Genomic DNA, 19336 nt, shown 5'->3' on the forward strand with positions numbered 1-19336 from the left:
TAGATGGACAGAGGGAGGAGGTGGAGAGAGGGAGGAGGTAGACAGAGGGAAGAGGTGAACAGAGGGAGGAGGAGGCAGTCAGAGGGAGGAGGAGGTAGACGGAGGGAGAAGGTGGACAGAGGGAGGAGGTAGACAGAGGGAGGAGGTGGACAGAGGGAGGAGGAGGCAGTCAGAGGGAGGAGGAGGTGGACAGAGGGAGGAGGAGGTAGACGGAGGGAGGAGGTGGACAGAGGGAGGAGGTAGACAGAGGGAGGAGGTGGACAGAGGGAGGAGGAGGCAGTCAGAGGGAGGAGGAGGTGGACAGAGGGAGGAGGAGGTAGACAGAGGGAGAAAATGAGACAGCACCTGAGGCCAGGGTGGACAGTGGACAGCAGACAATTCGGTCAGATGCACAGGCTGCTCCTGGACAGAGGGCACCCGTGTTCCCTGGACGTTACGTGCACAGCAGCCGCCAGGCCCAGTGGTTCCTAAAGCATGTGAGAGAGCGTGCGTGGAATTCACGCCCAGCCAGGGGATACATATTAGCAGGGTAGCATCATGAGAGACCCGGCCTTCACTTCACCTGGGTCCCTCCTGGGTTCCAGAAAGTGGGGTTGGGGCCGTAGAGGGCCAGCAGGCAGCACACCAGGCTGTGGGTCGGTCCCTCGGCGCCCAGGGATGGGGCGGGTAGAGGCTGGGGCAGCGAAGCGATGGGCGGTGACTTGCTCACCGTGTTGGCGTCTGAAGGCCTTTGACCAAACGCAACTCTGTACGTATCACCCGGCAGAGAGTACTAATTTCTGGTGTGCAAAGAATGGGTGTGTCTTAAGGCAGCATATCTTCCTTCGGCCAGCCAGTCGGTCGTAAAATCATCATTCGGATAAAGCGTATGTGGAGTCTGTCAGTGCTACGTCAGATTCCAACCAAGGATGTGTATCCCGGTTTCCCTCCAAGAATCTTCCGTGGTTTGGTTAGCGTTTCCCAGAGATTAATAATAGTGTGCATTTCTGGGGCACCTGGGTGGCTCAGTCGGTTGACTTCAGCTCAGGTCACGATCTCACGGTTCGTGAGTTCGAGCCCCGCGTCAGGCTCTGGGCTGATGGCTCAAAGCCTGGAGCCTGCTTCTGGTTCTGTGTCTCCCTCTCTCTCTGCCCCTCCCCCGTTCATGCTCTGTCTCTCTCTATCTCAAAAATAAATAAACATTAAAAAAATTTAAAAAAAAAATAATAGTGTGCATTCCTTCATGTGTATGCTGGCCTTCTTCATATGCCTTCTCCGGAGAGATGCCTTTTCATATCCTCATATCCTGCCCCTTTGTGCTTTTTTAAAATTCGCATTCGAGTTGGTTAACGTACAGTCAGGAGTAGAGCCCAGTGACTCACCTCTTACATACAACACCCGGTGCCGGTCCCTAAAAGTTCCCTCCTTGATGCCCGTCACCCACGTAGCCCATCCCTTCACACTCGATAGGATGGTTATAACAAAAAAGAGACGAGAGCAAGGGAGTGGAGAGATCAAGAGTCCCTACAGTGCTGCCAGGAATGTGAAAGGGTGCAGCCGCTTTAGAAAACAATTCCTCAACAAGCAAACATGGACTTGACCTATGAGGGAAAAGGGACCTTTGGTGGATACTCGTCTGTTTCCAAGTTTACCTTACTTTGCATCCTGATTGGTCTCATCGGTGGCCAGAAAGTGCACGTTTATACCTCACACTACCGTGTCATCAAAAGATGCTTTGAATGCATTTCTTCATCTATTTGCTCCTCTAACATACATTCCCTGACTGGTGCTTTTTTTTTTTATTTTTTAATTTATTTTTGAGACAGAGAGAGACAGAGCATGAGCAGGGGAGGGGCAGAGAGAGAGGGAGACACAGAATCCGAAGCAGGCTCCAGGCTCCGAGCTGTCAGCACAGAGCCCGACACGGGGCTCGAACTCACAGACCGTGAGATCAAGACCTGAACTGAAGTCGGATGCTCAACCGACTGAGCCACCCAGGCGCCCCCCTGACTGGTGATTTAAACACAAAATCCTGCCCTGGTTAGCATTTGGGGGAGAAGAGGGCAAAGAACCCAGCGAGACGGCCTTCGTAGCTGGTCAGGAGAAATAAACCACAAGTAATGATATGAAGTGTGTAGATGAAACCACGAAGCTAAGTTGGTGGCACGGCAGGACAGTCCAGGAATTCTCGGTGTGCCCGTTGAGTCTCGGGGGAAACTGTGCGTCTCAGGGAGACAGAGAGGAAGAACCACAGTGGGCCGCACACGGCTGAATCGTGTCCACGAGGAACCTGTGAGAGCAAACTTGTTGGAAAAAGGGTCTTTACGGGTGCAGTCAAGTTAAGAGGAGACCCCGTGGGAGCAGGGCGGGTCCTAAGGCCAATGACTAGTGTCCTTATAAGAGGCGGGACATTGGGACACAGGAAAGAACCACCCAAGCGCAAGGGCAGAGGTGGAAGCGATAGGGTCACAGAAGTGGGAGGAGGCAGGAAGTGTCCTCCAGAGGGTCGCAGCCCTGCCCCGCCCGGATCGCAGCCGTTGGGCCTCCGCAGTGCCAGACGACACATTTTGGTCATTTTTAAGCTCCCCCGCGTATCGTGCTTCGATAGGGCAGCCCTAGGACCCTACTGCAGATTCCCTGCCACGGTCCAGAAACTTCTGTTACCACAGGCGTCATTTTCCAAGTGTCAGTGTGGTCCCGTGGACCCCCCGTGCAGCGGACACTCCTCTGACAGATGGATCTTGGGGTCTATGTCCCTAACGCGAGCTCCTTGGGGGAGCAGACTGGTGTTGGGTGTTGAGGGCACCGCGTGGGGGCTGATCTGAGAACAGCACGGCAGGGACTGTGCAAGGCTCTCCCCCAGGCCTGGCCTGTAACCGCCGCCGTCAGTGTCTGAGGCACACCCAGAGGGGACAGCGAGCAGACTCCGCACTGGCCAAGCCCGGATGGTGAATGCATCACGTGACAGAGCAAAAGATCCCAACGGACTAAAAAATGGGTCTCTTCCGATCTTCAGAGTTGTCTGTGGACACCGCGTGGGGCCAGGCCAGAGTTTCTAGACCACCCAACTTGGTACGAAGCAGGAGACTCAGGGGAGGCGAAGGGAGGCAGGACAACGGGGCCGGCCCCGGAGACAGGGCATGACCTGGACACTGATGACACAGATGGAACCCATGATGCAACTGGATGAGAACTGCCAGGCCGGTCGCCAGGCCGGGGAGCACAGGAAGGGGTAGGAGGAGAGGCCCCATCGTAGGGCAGAAAAGCAGCACCACCTGGTAAAGAGCCGGTGACCGGGCTCCACTGTGGGGTGGGCGCTGGCGGCGATGGGAGGACACACGTGAGGGGTGACAGGGCTGGCTGCCCCTCAGGGGGTTCACAGACCAGAGAGGGACACCCGACAGAGGGCGGGCTGCACCCGGAGGGGCGCAGAGCCCGGCCGCTCAGGAGCAGCGCACGGGCCCACGACTGCCCTGCCGGGGTGACCCCCCAGTGCGTGACCCCGGCCGCATCCCACAGGTGGCCCCTGGCCGGCTGCTCCAGCCTTCCTTGTGGTCGCGGCAGAGCAGACGAGGCGCTCCCAGGTCCGAACCGGGAGGGTGTGACTCAGGACCCCCGGGAATGGTCTTGTGACGGAGCAGGGGGACAGGAGAGGAGAGACAGGGGTGCTCTCAGCACTGGAGCCCAGCGGGGGGCTGGTTCTGGAGTCGGGCCCCAGGCCAGAGTCGCCAGCATGGAGATTGGCGAGGAGTGGGTTTTCTGAGCTGACCCTGGGCTGACGAACGGTCCCAACGTGGGAGCTGCTCTGAGTCTGCAGCTTGGAAGTCACCGGAAGGGGGCAGATGGGGGTCCAGGCGGCTCCTTATGGAGAATAAAACCAACACTCCCCTGGGGCTCAGACTCCACCTCATCCCGGCGTCCTCGGTGGAAGGGGGTGGGGGTGGGCACCTGTGTCCCGGCTCGGGTCGCGCTCATGGCCCCTGGGCAGTGGCTCAGGTCCAGGAATGGATTTTAGGACAGAGGTGACCCTGGTGCTGGGGGACAAGGACCGCAGGGTGGAGAGCCGTCCGGAGAAGCACGGGGAAACGGAGTTTGTGAGTTCAGGACTAATTTAGGATTTATGCCCAAGGGAAGTAGAGTTAGGGTTCCTGCTCACTCCTGACAGCTGCTTGCTGAGCCACTGTCCACTCAGGAGGGGTCCTCGAGGGTCCACCGACGGATGGGCACCATGGGCAGAGGGAGGGGGGGTGCTGGTGGTGGGGGCCAGCAGGTGGGAGGCACGCGGCCAGTGGGGTTGGAAGAGGGTGGTCCATGCAGTGTTGGGGGACACGAAGCAGGTGGGATTGAGGGGAAAGCGGTCTATACAGTGGGGGGGTTCCACGCAGCGAGTGGGGTTGGAAGAGGGCGGTCCATGCAGTGGGGGAGGGGAGCCACACGGTGGGCGGGGTTGGGGGGGGTGGGCCATGCAGTGGGGGAGGCGGTTCACACGGCTGGTGGGGTTGGGGGTGTCCACGTGGTGGGAGGCGGGCGGGACTAGACGAAAAGGCAGGCGGGTTCTGGCCGGCTCGTGGCTGTTGGCCCAGCACCTGAGGACGGGGTCCGGTGCATATCAGATGATGAATAAATATCTTTGGGTGAAAGGGTGAACGAATGGATTCACAAATGAATAAACAAAATGGCCTCTGGGGTCCTTTCCACGCAGCAAGTTTAAGGGGGGGGGGGGGGCATTTAATGGAATCGGAGGAAGGGGCAGCCCAGGCCGGTGCCCGCAGGGCTCCAGGCCGACCCGCAGAGGGTGTAGAGTCCCTGCGCGAAGCTGGGGGTCAGGGGCGCGGGCTGGCGGGGGAGAGCCATCTGGCCCTCCCGTGCTGGGTGCGCGGGGGGCAGGCCCGGGCTCCGTGACGGGCCAGCCGGGTCTGCGCGACACGCGGGGGCCGGGCGCCGCTGGCTCGTGCGATCCCACAGCGTCACACGTGTGTTTTCCCCTCGTCCCCGCTTGGGTCGGAGTGAGCAGAGGCTGCTCCTGCCCCCGCTCTGGGCGCCAGGCTTCCGGGAAGGGGGAGGCGCGGCGGCGTATGACTCCTCTGTGAGTGTGCCCAGGGCTGGTAGCAGGAGGAGAAAATTCCTGAAAAAAAAGCTCATGCGGCTGGAGGCCCGGCAGGATGAGGTCACGGGCTATTTAAATTCTTGGCGTGTCCCGAGCCCTCACACAAAAATGCCAGGGGCGGGACTGGGGGTCAGATGAGCGGGGCCGCGGGGCAGGCAGGCGGCAGGGAGGCTGTGGGGAGACCCCTTTCCCTGGAAGAGGTGATAAGATGAGACGGGACGGGCAGAAAGCCCGGGGGCAGCCCCACGCCCGCTCGGTGAGGCGGCTAAGTCCGCTTCCGGGCCTCGGCTTTCTCCTCTGTGAGATGGGCGCGTACCAGAGCACATCGAGTCAGAAGCGGCTTTGGAGCCGGCCCAGGCGGCCTGGGCGCACAGCACAGGTGGAGACGCCCCGCCCTCGAGGGCTCCCCTCTGCCCTTCCGGTGACGCAGCAAGCCCAGGGCGTCAGCAACCTCTCAGGGGTCCCCACACACCTCGGGCCGCCGAGGAAGCAGGGACGGGACTCGGCAGGAGGCGGGAGCAGAGGGGCGCGGCCAGGCCGCTGGCGCCCCGCCGTCTGGGTGTGGACACAGGAGCGGCAAGCCCCTGCACCCTCGGGGCGCATCTGTCTTCGGAAACATCTGAGGTGCTGTGAAAAGAACAGAACCCCTCGCCGGGGGCTGCTCGCTCTCTGCGTAGGTGGCCCGGGGACCACGAACCCCTTGAGCCAGCCGCGGGGTGCCCGGGGAACGCGGGAGGACCCTGCTCGAGGTCGGGATGCTGGTGCTGAGCTCCGGGCGCTGACGCCCGCCGGCCCCCTCCCGGCCTCTGCGCCCTCGCCTCGGGCAGGGGCCTCAACCTCACCCTCGCCGGCCGCCGCCCATGTGGCTCCAGGCCCTGCCACCCGCCTCTGTCCAAACGCGCCCCGCACGAACCCCACATCCACAAAAGGGGCCCTGATACGCTCGCCTTCCCCGCCCCCACGAACAAGAGGGCCGTCCACCCGCCTTTGGCAGATGAGCAGGCGTCAGTGAGGACGTAGCTTCTCAGGCGAAGACGCCCGTCTTCCAGATGCTTCTCTCTCCGGGGAGGCCCCTGCTCCGCCCCGTGTGCCAGGCTGTGAGGCAGCCCCACGCCGTCCCCCTCCTGGCCCACTGCTGAACCCCGGCCCCAGCCGCCAGCTGCGCCTTCCACCTGCCGCGACAGGACGTTCCCCGGGACAGCAGGCACCCAGGCGGGCAGCTGCACCCCAGGAGTCCCACTAATCCTTCTGCACGGACAAGACTCCAGGCGAGCAGGGAAAGGAAAATGCCTTCTCGTGGGGAGGCCGAGAGCCCCTGCAGCAGACTGCTTGGCAGATGCTGAGGACGTGTAAGCTGCCTGCTGCTGCTGGGGTTTCCTGTCGCTGTGCCCTTCTGCCCTCTCCCCAGGGGGCCCAGAGGGACACTGCGTGAATGACACCGGCTGTGCCCTGCTACAGCCCCAGTGGCCACCATCGTCCAGAGAATAAACCCACTCCCAAGGTCTTCTGTGGTCAACCCTGCCCACTTCCTGCCTCCTTCAGTCTTCCTCCCGTGGCCCCATCGCCTTTCTATGTCTCAAACACTGTTCCTTCTGCCTGAAAACTTTTCCTGTCAGCTGCTCAGATGGTTGGTTCTTTCTACTAATAGTTATTCAGGTCTCAGGTCCAAAGTCTCCTCCAGGAACAGCCAACCCAAGAACCCACCCCCCCCGACCCATCCCCTCCAACCCAAGGCCCTCCCCACTCCATCCCAGCCAACCCAAGACTCTCCCACCCGTCCTGTCCAACCCAAGACCCTCCACACCAATCCCAGCCAACCCAAGACCCTCCCCCGGCCCGTCCCAGCCAACCCAAGACCCTCCCACCCATCCCAGATGAACCTAAGAACCCCTCTCCCATACCCATTCTGTCCAACCCAAGACCCTCCCCGCTCCATCCCAAGACCCTCCCCGCTCCATCCCAGCCAACCCAAGACCCTCCCACCTGTCCTGTCCAACCCAAGACCCTCCACACCAATCCCAGCCAACCCAAGACCCTCCCACCCATCCCAGATGAACCTAAGACCCGCTCTCCCATACCCATTCTGTCCAACCCAAGACCTTCCTCCCTCCATCCCTGCCCACCCAAGACCCTCCCCCATCCCTGCTACTCAGCACTGGCCTCCACCGCCCTGCATGGCATTTCACCACCTCCCCTACTTCCTGTTGCTCCATGGGGTGCCTCTCCTCTCCCCACTCTGCTCTGCACTAGAACAGAAGGCCCCAGAAAGTGAGGGCTCGTCTGCCTCACCACTGCTGTGGCCCAACCTGGAGGAAGTGCTCGGGGTGAACGCTGGCCAGATTAATTGAATGAACAAGTGTCCGTGAGGATGTCCCTGCTCTCAGCTGTGCGTGTGGGACACAGCTAGCTGGGGAGGATGGAGAGTCACGTACATGTTTCATCCGGAATCCAATTTATCCTTGACATGTGCTATCGGAGGAGAATGTCTGATCGCCCAGCAGAAACTCATTAATTAACATCTTTGCCCACTTGCTAAGTCAATCGGTATACAAGTAATAAACCACACGCCGGAAGCCACCACACTGGACACTGAGTGTATTCACTGTAGTCGTGAGGCTCGGCCTCAAGAGGGGCGAGGGCGTCCAAGGGCCGACTTCTCACCGAACTCCTTAGCTGAGCCTGGGGACGCGTCAGGGAGTCTGCAAGCGCGGCTGCCGCCACCGGGAGCGGGGACCGTCTGGAGCGGCGCTCATGCTGGTGTTGGCACAAACCCTCCGTCCACGTCGCTTTCTCAGGCTGCAAATCACGGTGGGCTGGTTACACACAGACAGACGGGGCTCCGGGGCCCCGTGTGCAGGGGGAGCAGGGGAGGGAACCAGCGGCCGTGTTCAGAAGACAGAGCACCAGCGGAGGGGCGTGCCTGGCCCGGGTGGAGGGGAGGACGGATCCGGTTCCAAACAACCGGCCGCTGGAGCATCACTGGTGGAAACCGGAGGTGGAAGTCGCCCCCACACTCTGCACTGGTGGCGGAAGGCACCATTTATTAAGTGCCTACTGTGTGCCAGCCCCCCCCCCCCTTGCCGCCTAGACGCCCATCTCGGCTCTCACAGTAAGACCCTGCGGTGGACGTTATCAGCCGAATTTTACGGAAACTAAGGGTCGAGAACTTACGGTAGCTTGTTGGGGGCACCAGGCAGCAGAGCTGACCAACCCAAACCTTGGCCCTCCTGCCCTGCTGTCTCGCCCGGCTTGCTGGGGTGTCCCTTGACCAGCTTGCTGGGGTGTCCCCGGCCCGGCTTGCTGCTGTGTCCCATGGGAAGGGAGTGAGCAGAACCAGGCAGGGTGTGAGGCTCCTGGGAAGCCGGAGGGACCACAGATGGCCTTGTTTGGGTTCAACGGAGAAACAACGTTCAAAAGAAAACCCGGCGATCTTGTAAATGGGGTTCTAGGTTTGCAGCAGGGCAAACCCCAGGGACGAGCCAAGGCATGGTAGAGGCTGCTGGCCTTTGCCCCCTGTCACCCAGTGACAGGCCAGATCAGGGTGGCCTCGGGACCAGGCTTTGGGCAGCTTCCAATCCCAGGTTATTGGAGTTGGGATTAAACAAGAGCATAGAGAGAAAAAGGGGCATCTCCTGTGACTGAAGCAGGAAGGAAATTGGTGACCCCTCCCTGGAGAAGTCAGAGGCTGCGTCCCCAGCCCCACAGGCGACATCGGCACTCGCCTCACACAGACACACAGATACCGGGTGACAGGTGACATCGGTGCTCACCTCTCGCGGACGCCCAGACACCCGGTGACGAGGCCTCTGCAAGGTGGCTGCAGACATCACCCCCAACAGAAGCTGGCTCCAAATCCACTTACAGGCGGCTCGTGTTCCACAGACCGCGGAACAGCTGCCGTGCTCAGGAGGCCGGTGAGAGCAGAGTGTGTTGGCTCAGTTTCTTTCCGTGGAGGTTTTTGTTACATACGTTTGTGCTGTCGAACGTGATATGGATGACTAGCGCTGTCATTTGCCTCACACCCCGGAGACGGCCGCGCTCTTACACTCGACCTTGTGGAACAACCGGGGCCCCAGAGGGTCCCGACTGCTGCAGACGCGGCCAGGCCGGCGCACCTGCATTAGTGTCGGGGGCGTCTCTGCAGCCTTTGCCCACGCTTGCTAACCTTCAGGAGGGCTTTGCCCCACATCGTGTCACCCGGTGTCTTCTGGGAGGGAATCGGGTTGGTGCTGAATCACCCCGCGCGCTGTCCTGGGAGAACACGCACATGGAAACGGGGTTTCACAAACAGATTCATGTGACTGACATTTGCACAATATTTTTGTGATTAGGCAGGAATCTGAGCACAGAGACAAAGGGGAGACGCTCGGGCCAGCGGCTTTGCGCTCACCACTCACTCGGCGTGCGTATGTGTGCACCATGTTATTATGGAATTTTTATTTAGTCAAAAAGGGCAGAAGAATTCCAGTGATTATAAAACACCCCAGCCTGCAGGGCAGATACAAACGTGACTCCCAGTATTGAGCAAGCTTAACCTTGCAAAGTGCAATCACAGGAAAGAGTCCAGAAGTTTCTTCTTTCTTTTCAATGTCATTGCAAGTCGGTGATAAGGCCTCATTTTGCAAGATGTCCTAATCTGCATAACCTCATGAGAAGGGCTCACAAACTTCATTTTCTAGTCAATTTTGGATTGTTTTCAAGAGCACTTGGCAAACCTGACGTATCAGCCGGGGCTTCCCAGGGAAACAGAACCAACAGAACAGAACCACAACCTACAGGATTTGCCAGAGGGAGCTGGCTCACGTGACAACAAGGCTGCAGACCCAGGATGTGCAGGCATCCAGCCGGAAACCGGTGGGGGAGGGCCGGTAGTTTAGGTCCAGCCTGACTACGCAGCCGGAGGACCGGGAGGACCGATGTCATTGCCGTCTGAAGGCCAGCAGGCTTAAGACCCAGAAAGAGTCAATGTTTTCGTTAGGGTTCGAAAGAGGACAAAGCCAATGTCCCAGTTCAGACAGGCAAACGGAGTGTCCTCTTATTCCTGGGGGCTCTGCCTTTTTGTTCTGTATACGCCTTCCACTGACCGGAGGGGGCCCACCCACATCAGGGACAGACCGGTCTGCACAGCTGACATCACGAAGGTCATAAAAGCAAACACTGTTGGTCTAAATCTTTAATCCTGAAAGTGCTTCTTATCGTATTCATTTCATTCTTTTGATTTTGAAGCTATTGAAAAATGGGAAAAAATAACAGATATTTTCTGTAATTGAAAAGTTTAATAAAGTATTTTGTTATGTTGATTCAGAAGAGCACTGAGAAAAGCCACATGAGATGTTTTCCTTTCATTTTTCTCTTGGGGGCACCTGGTGGCTCAGTGGGTTAAGTGTCCGACTCTTGATCTCAGCTCAGGTCATGGTCTCACGGTTCATGAGATCGAGCCCCGTGTCGGGCCCTGTGCTGACAGAGCCTGCTTGGGATTCTCTCTCTCCCTTTCTCTCTGCCCCTCCCCGCTTGTGCACGTGCTCTTTCTCTCTCTCAAAATACATAAATAAACTTTAAAATTTTTCATTTAAGAGTCTACTAATTTATTGGATAAAGCACCTGGCATAGTTTTAAGAACCTAGGAGTGATGCACATTTTTCATTGAAATTGTCAATTCAAAAATGAAGCCAGTGGTCCAAAGCCAAAGGAAAATTGTGCAAAACAAAGTAACATTTGGGCTATCCAAGAACCAACAAGCGTCGTATAAAAATGCTACAACTTTACTCGGATTTCAGCATTTGATTCTCCGTATTTATTCTACGAATATACGTGTCTTTGGCCAAATGAGGAAATCTACTGGGGCACCTGTGTGGCTCAGTCAATTAAGCATCTGACTTCGGCTCTCAGGTCACAATCTCACAGTTCGTGAGTTCAAACCCCACATCGGGCTCTGTGCTGACAGCTCAGAGCCTGGATCCTGCTGCAGATTCTGTGTCTCTCTCTCTGCCCCTCCTCTGCTCGCGCTCTGTCTCTCTCATGGTCTCAAAAATAAATAAACATTAAAAAATTTTAAAAAGAAATTTATTATTTTTATACAGCTATTTATTATTTTTTTTTATTTTTCTAAGTTTATTTATTTATTTTTGGAGGGGGGCAGAGAGACAGGGAGAGAGAGAGTCCCAAGCAGGCTTTGCACTGTCTGTGCAGAGCCCAATGTGGGGTTTGGAAACACAGACAAGGAGTTCATGACCTGAGCTGAAATCAAGAGTCAGACACTTAACCAAATGAGCCCCCCAGGTGCTCCTTTACAGTTATTTTAATGATTTTTTGTGTTTTAACTTCATACTAAGGTTAAAAGTGATTTATGTGCCGCTTGGGAGTACCACAGGATTCCGTTCATGTCCCATCTTAATTCTGCCCACAAGGTTCATTCTTCGTGTGCCTCAGTGCTGCCCCAGTGTTCTTCCATTGCACACTACAGATGTCCCTCTCGCATATCCTGAAGGCAGGTCTTGGGGGACAAACTCCCTCAATTTTTGTTGGTCTGGGCAAGACTTTATCTTGCCATTTTTTTTCCAGTTTTTTATTGTACTAAAATATACTTAATATAAAATTTGCCATCTGATTTACTTCAGTGATGTTAAATACATTCACAATGCTGTGTAACCATCACCAACATTCATCTCCACAAAAGACGGATTTATCTTTTATGATCTTTTCATCTTACAAAACTGAAACTCTATTCCCATTTAACAACAGGTCCCCATTTCCCCCTCTTCTCATTTATAACTCATTTATAAATGAGCTTTCATAACTGTATTCCATGTATCCCCAAAGTTAAGTAGATACACTGAAGATACAAAACACATGCAAATAGAACTTCAGAGATAAAAACCATAATGTGTGAGTTGGAAAATGCATGTGTTCTGATTATACATCAAAGAAAAAGAGATCCATGAACTTGAAGACCTAACAAGAGCCACTTTTTATTAAAGAAAAAAACCAAACAAACCACAGAGCAAGCAAAGGATTTTTTAAAATAAACAAAGCATTGGTGAGTTATAAGGCAACCTCAAGCAGACTTATATACTTGCAATTGGAGTCCCCAAAAGCAGGGGGGAAACAATAAATGATGCCAAAAGTTCCCAAATGTACAGAGCTCTATGAAACAACATATTGATGAAGCCCAGTGAACCCCACTCCTAAGTAAAATGAAGACTGTACCAAGGTCCATAACAGTCAAATTGTCTAAATCAGTATAAAGAGAAAAGGGTACAACCAGAAAAAAACAACACATTACATTTAGAAGAACAAAACTGACAATGACAGTAGATTTCTTGTAAGAAACAATCAATATAAATGAGCAGACAACGAAGCCCCATGTTTAATGTACTGAAATGAAAAGTATCAGCTTAGAATTCTATACCCAGCAAAAATATCTTTCAAAAACAAAAGACAACAAATACTTTTTCAGATAAACAAATTGGAAAGAATTGATCACCAGTGGACCTGCAACATACAAAATGTTAAAAGAAGTCTATCAAACAAAAGAAAATAAAAATACAAGAGGGAAATAAGAACACAAGAGAACTTCTTCAACCTGATAAAAGCCATCTGTAAAAATCCTATAGCTAACAACATACTTAATGATAAAAACTGAATGTTTTCTCCTAAGATGCAGAACAAGACGTGGATGTCTTCTCTTATTGTTCCTATTCACCATGTACTAGAAGTGCTAGCCAGTGCAACAAAGTAAGAAAAAGAGTTTTGAGGGTGGAAAAGTAGAAGTAAAACTGTCCCTTTATTTACAGACACCATGATCATCTATGTAAAAAATCCAATAGAACCTACAACAAATTTCTAGGAATAATGAGTTTAGTGAGGTTGCAGAAGATAAAGTCAATATACAAAAAACAATTGTACTTACACATTTAGTAATGAATCACCAGAAATTTAAGATACCATTTACAATAACAAAAATATGAAATACTCAGAGATCATGCAAAATTAATGCAATGTCTGTCCACTTACAACTATAAAACAGTGAAAGTGATTGAAGATGTCCTAAGTAAATGAAGAGATATACCATGTACATCCATCAGAAGACTGGATATTTTTAAGATGATAATGATCCCCAAACTGACCTGTAAATTCAGTACATTTTCAATCAATATATGGGCATATATTTTTGTAGAAATCAACAGGCTGATTATGAAATACCCATATAGAAATGCAAAGAACTAAAATAGACAAAATCATTTTGAAACAGTAGAACAAGTTTAGAAGACTAATACTACCTGATTTAAAGTCTCATTATAAAACCAATCAAGACAGATTGTATTGACAGCACAGTTTCAATTTTTGTTGAAAAAACAGAAAGCTCAATAGAACAGAGTTGAGAGTTATGAAATAGATCCATACGTGTATGAACAACTGATTTATGACAAGGTTGCAAAGAAGATTCCGTATAGAAAGGATAGTTTTTCCAACAAATGATTCTGGAAAAATTGAATATCTACATACAGAAACAAAATAAATAAATTATACCTTAGATCCATATCTTGCACCATATACAGAGATTCATGCAAAATAAATGACTGATCTAAATGTAAAACCTAAAACTCTAAAAATTGTGCAAGAAAACACAGGAAAATATCTTTGTGACCATACTTACGGCAAAGGCTTATTTGCTACAACATCAGAAACATAATCCAAAAAGAAAGCATTGATAATTGGACATTATCAAAATTAAGTAGTACTGCTTTTCAAAAAAAATTGTTAAAAGAATGAACAGATAAGCCTCAGAGTGGTAGGAAACATTTGCAAATCCTATATTGGATAAAGAGTTTATATCCAGAATACAGCAAGATCCTTATTTGAGAGGGAGAGAAATATTTTACAAGATTTGAGCAGGCACTTCATCGAAGAATATATGATGCTCAGTATACCAGTCACCAAGTCAATGAAAATTAAAATCCCAGTGAGATTCTACTACATACCTGCAAGAGTGTTTAAAATTAAAAAGATTGCTCTTACCCAGTATTAGCAAGGACATAGGAAAACTGAACTAGAAATTTCATACACCAGTGTAGGGAAGGGAAAGTAACACAGCTGCTTTTGAAAACAGTCTGTCCATTTGTTCAAATGGTAAGCACACGCCTCTCCTAAGATCTGACCATTCCATGCCCAGGCATTTATTCCCGAGAAATAAAAACATGTTTCCACTCAGCCTGTACAAGAATGTTCCTATTATTTCTAGGTGGTAGCCCAAAACTGGAAACAACCCAATGTCCGTCAATAAGTAAGTGGTTAACTACAATGTGGCATATCCAGTCAACGGACACTATTCATCCATAACAACAAATGAGCCAGTGGTCCATGCAACAGATGGGTAAGTCTCAATATAGTCATTCCAAGTGAAGAAATCTGTATGTAATGTATGAGTCTATTTATGTAAACTCTAGAAAGTGCAAATTAATCAATAGTGACAGACAGAAGATCAAGGTCTGCTTCAAGTGCAGGGGTGGCTTGGGGGGCAAGGAGGAAGGACTCACAAAAAGGCAGGAGAAAATTTCTGTGGCGACAGACATCCTGGGGATGTTGTCTGTGTGTGGTAACGGCTTCTTGAGCATATAAATATGTCAAAACATATGCTATCTTAAAGTTTAGATACAGGAAATTTATTACACACAATCAGAACTCATTGAAGCCAAAAACAATAACAACGTGCTAGAACATTGTTCTGCTTTGCAAAATCCAGTTGTTACATGTTCATGATTTTGTGAGCCAGTCAGCATCACATCGGTGGATTGTGATTCCCTGTGTTGGGACCACCTACGTGACAGAAAGAAGCTCGTTTGTTCATACGCCTGTTTTCCTCAAAGGCTGGTTGACAGACATTTGCCAGGCCAACGCTGGACTCAGAGCATAAAAATAGGATCAGAGGGTATGGAGTCACTTGTGGACAATATTTTTCCTTTTGATTTCTAGTTACACGTAGGTAACGTATAAACTATCTGATTACATATAGGTAACACAGTGCTCTTTTGAGCACAGTGTTCTCTCTGCCTGGAAAACTCTCCCCTCATCTCCCCATCCCTCCGCTCACCTGACTCCACGCCTGGTTCTAGGAGGGCAGAAATCACATTTCTTCCCCAGCAGAGGTTCAGCGTCTGGCCAGGTACCTGCTTGCTGTGGTGAGTTCATCTTTTTATGGATACATCAATGAATTAATGATTTAATACTCACCCTGGAGTGCACTTGGCTTAAAATAAAACATGGGTGAAAGTCTGTTAAGCTCTATAGGAAGAGATGATCTAATTACTTCTAATTTTTAGTTGTAAAGGATAGAAATGACTTGAGTGCTAGCTATATCAATGCGTTTTTCTACATAGAAAGACCCCGAAAGATTCTTAGCTTTTGTCCACCTACGCTGCTTCCTTCCTTTATGATGAAATTTGAAGTTCCAACGATAGTGTAGTCTCTGTTCTTGTTTCATCCAAGCAGAACAAGATCAGTAAATAACTATTTGTGTGTGCAGCATTTGTGATGGACTTAAAAGGACCGTTTTACATTTTTGATGTTTAAAATTATTTATTTGCTTTAGTATCAGTGGCATGCTCGTTAAATCACGGTAGTGGTTGGTTCTCTGTTTCCTAAAGCAGATGGCAGGTTAATAATTAAAAATGCCAGGTAGCGTTTGTAAAAGCAAGCACATTTTCTGTGGCTACGAACGAACCCTTTTCGTGGAAGAGCAGAAAAAAAACGTATGTAAGTGTGCGGCATTTACAGCTTCCCCGTTTCCGTGGCATTTCTGCACACCTTTTGAGGGAGCTTGTCCTCTGTAGATGTATCTTTAACATTATAGTTCGCGTTTTTGTCTCTTTTTACTGTAGTCGATCCTCATTCGACACTTACGTGTATTTCAAGCTTCCAATAACTTTTTTTCTTTTCAGCTTTATTGAGATATAACTGATACACCGCACCATATGAATTTAAGGTGGATGATATATCGATTCGACTTGTGTACATTGTGAAGCGATCGCCACAGTAAGTTTACTGTCTCGTATGGTACAAACAAGAGGTTTTTCCCCGTGACAGGAACTCTCAGATCCACTCTCTCTGCAGCCGCCCTGTGCGCCCCACAGCCGCATCCACCCTAGTCGCCTCGCTGCACGGGACATTCCCAGGACTCACTTCTCTCACACCTGGAAGTTGGCACCTGTTGACGCCCTTCTCCACACGCACCCTCCACCCCTCCCCCACCCCCACCTCTGGTGACCACAAGTCTGATCTCTTTTCCGAGGCTTTGGTTTGTTTGGTTCTGGATTCCACATGTAAGTGAGATCGTACAGTGTTTGTCTCTCTGTCTGACTTATTTCCCCGAGCATAATGCCTTCAAGGTCATTGTATAGCACATCTTGCCCTCAGATTATAATATAGTACCTTCAAACATCTGTTTCAACATAATCGTAAGTAGGCTCACGATCATTTTCATATGATGAAAAATCTGTCCGAGACACTTAGTTTCCAACCATAAAATGCACTGGGTACATTGCAAAAGAGTAACCATGCGTGCCTAATTTGTAGGAGAATTTTAAATGTCCACAAGTATTTTCATAACTTTAAACAGAGCACAAGTATCCCGATGTGCATAAAGCTGAGCCTGAAGGCATTTAGCGAACTGAGGAAAAAGTACAATCACGGTATTTGCCTTGAATCTGCATCTGGTGAGGAGGTTCAGCTCAGGCGAGAAGCCTGGGAGACCCAGGTGTGAGTTCCGCTCGCTGTTCTGGGGTGCAGTCCTCACCTCTCAAAGCGTGGCCTTCCTCGTCTGTGCGGCGGCTGTGAGTACAGCATTGGGCTCGTCGGCCCCTTCTGAGGATGGGGGTGAGGCCGGAGCATCTACCTGACGCACGAAATCCTGGACTCCACACCATCACTCTCGCGGTCCTCCGGGGGGGGAAACAGCACCTCTCTGAGGTGTGGTTTATCCAGAATGCTAGCTGTGTGTTAACAACCGTTAGATATACAAACTCCTTTGCAAGGACGTCCCCATCTTGTAGGGGTTTTTACACAACTTGTTGTGAAAATCCTGGAAGGAAGGACAAACGCCAGGCAGCAGTGAGGTGACCGAGCCGCGAGGAGGGAGTTGCCCACATTTGCGGGCTCCCACCCGGGGGCTGAACCGGCACACGGATCTAGAACGTGGTCACTGGCCCGTAGTTTAATCACCCTGTAACGGGGGCAGAGTCCCCGAGCCAGGCCTACGAGCACACGGCACCCAGCGTCCCCTCGGAGACCCAGCCGCGGGGTCGAGCTGGCATAGACCCACCTGCACGTGGGAAGGCACGTCCCACGCGGGAGAAATCTGTTGGGCTGGGGGGACCGGTCATGTCACAAGACAGCTGTACGAACCTGGGCAGTCTCTCACTCAGGGCTCTCGTCACCAAAACGAAGCCAACGGCCGCTGCCTCCAGGCCCCGTCCAGGCCCCGATGGATGTCCTTGAGGGCTGAGCTGCACTGTTAAGAGTCACAGATTTTAAGCCGACGTCTGGGCACTTACCCAGAACTTTTCAATCAGATAAGACAGGGAGTGACAGGAAGAGAGGGCCTGCATGTTTCGTCCGCTGCATCACACCGCCCAGCTTTCCACTGGAGAAAGTTGTTCCGTAATCAGCGCCTTCTTCCAAGCGACAGCGTGCGTCCACCTCCCTCTGGTGTCATCGGCACACCGGCTGGTGAGCACGCAGCACTTAGAAAGCGCCAGACACGATTAACACCAGCACGAAGCCCAGAGCTCATACAGACTCACAGAGCTTTCGGTGTAATTCCACCTCCTACGTGGTCCTGCTGGCATGTGAGCCAACACGGCCACTGAGCCCGTGTCACGGTCTGCGGTCCCGTTTTCCACAAGGGCCTGAGAGCGCCGGGCCCACTTGGCCGTGTCGTCCTGAGGAAACACGAACCACACAAGTCCTGTCAAAGAGCTCGCTGCCGGGTCCTGACGTGTCCGTTTCCATTTACTCCAGAGGTCCTTACCGTGAGGCGGGGTCGTCACCGTGATGTCCTGTAACCTGCGGCCAACATGACCGCGGTCCACATCCAGGAATATGTTTCTGAGACGTTGGTACACATTCTGCAGAGAAAGATGATGCTCGTGAATTTTCCTTCTAAAATGTTGCCAAATGTCCTTAACCGTGGCAGACGCGTTTATAGCTGTTCCTATCATGGCACGACACTCTGCCTTTAAAACTCTGAAGAGTTCTACAAGAGCACCTGACGCAGGAACACGCGGCGGAGGCTGAGCGCCGTTACCTGAGCGTGTTTGTGAACTGAACCCTCCCCACAGATGAGTGCACACGAGCAAGCCAGGCTCTAACCTTGGCGCTTTATCGGCAAGAAACGGCCAAGTATCCCCACAGCCGTCAAGGGACACAGAAGGCTAAACACCGCGAAGATCTGATAAACAGGATACAGTAAGCCGTGAGCCCCTAAGGATCTCCTCGAAGATCACAGCGGGTCCCGAAACTGTCTTTTAAGAAGGACAGAACTGGGGCGCCTGGGTGGCTCGGTCGGTTAAGCGTCCGACTTCGGCTCGGGTCATGATCTCACGGTCCGTGGGTTCGAGCCCCGCGTCGGGCTCTGTGCTGACGGCACAGAGCCTGGAGCCTGCTTCAGATCCTGTGTCTCCCTCTCTCTGTGACCCTCCCCCGTTCATGCTCTGTCTCTCTCTGTCTCAAAAATAAATAAACGTTAAAAAAAAAATTAAAAAAAAAAAAAAAAAAGAAGGACAGAACTGGGTAAACGATGATTGTTCTCTGTCAAGTGGGGTAAAGGGTATTGATCCGAATCATCTGCCAGGCGTTCAGTCTTTAGAAGGATTACGAGGACAACTGAAGAAATATTACAAGACACCTTGACATTCAAAACCTGCTAGGCCACCTGATCGCTTTTCGAAGGTCAGAGCTGCTGCGTGTAAAGCTTGCATGTCCATTAGCCAGTTTTCGAAACTTGGTTTTCCATTATTATATAAGGGCACTACAGAAAATCAAGACAATCAAAGGAAGAATTTAGAAATAAATAAGTAATTGGTCACCCCCACCATTCCAAAGTCATCTTTGACATCTCTCAATATCCCAGAGATTTTGAATATCTCCTCATTTGCTTTGCTGCGCATATTTTTGTATATGATTCTGACCACATTTCAAACAGAATTTTGGGAGTCAACATCGGCTGTAAGTTTTTTCTATTAGCATTTATTTACT

This window comes from Panthera leo, chromosome B2 (assembly GCF_018350215.1).
Source record: "Panthera leo isolate Ple1 chromosome B2, P.leo_Ple1_pat1.1, whole genome shotgun sequence".
Classification (NCBI taxonomy): domain Eukaryota; kingdom Metazoa; phylum Chordata; class Mammalia; order Carnivora; family Felidae; genus Panthera; species Panthera leo.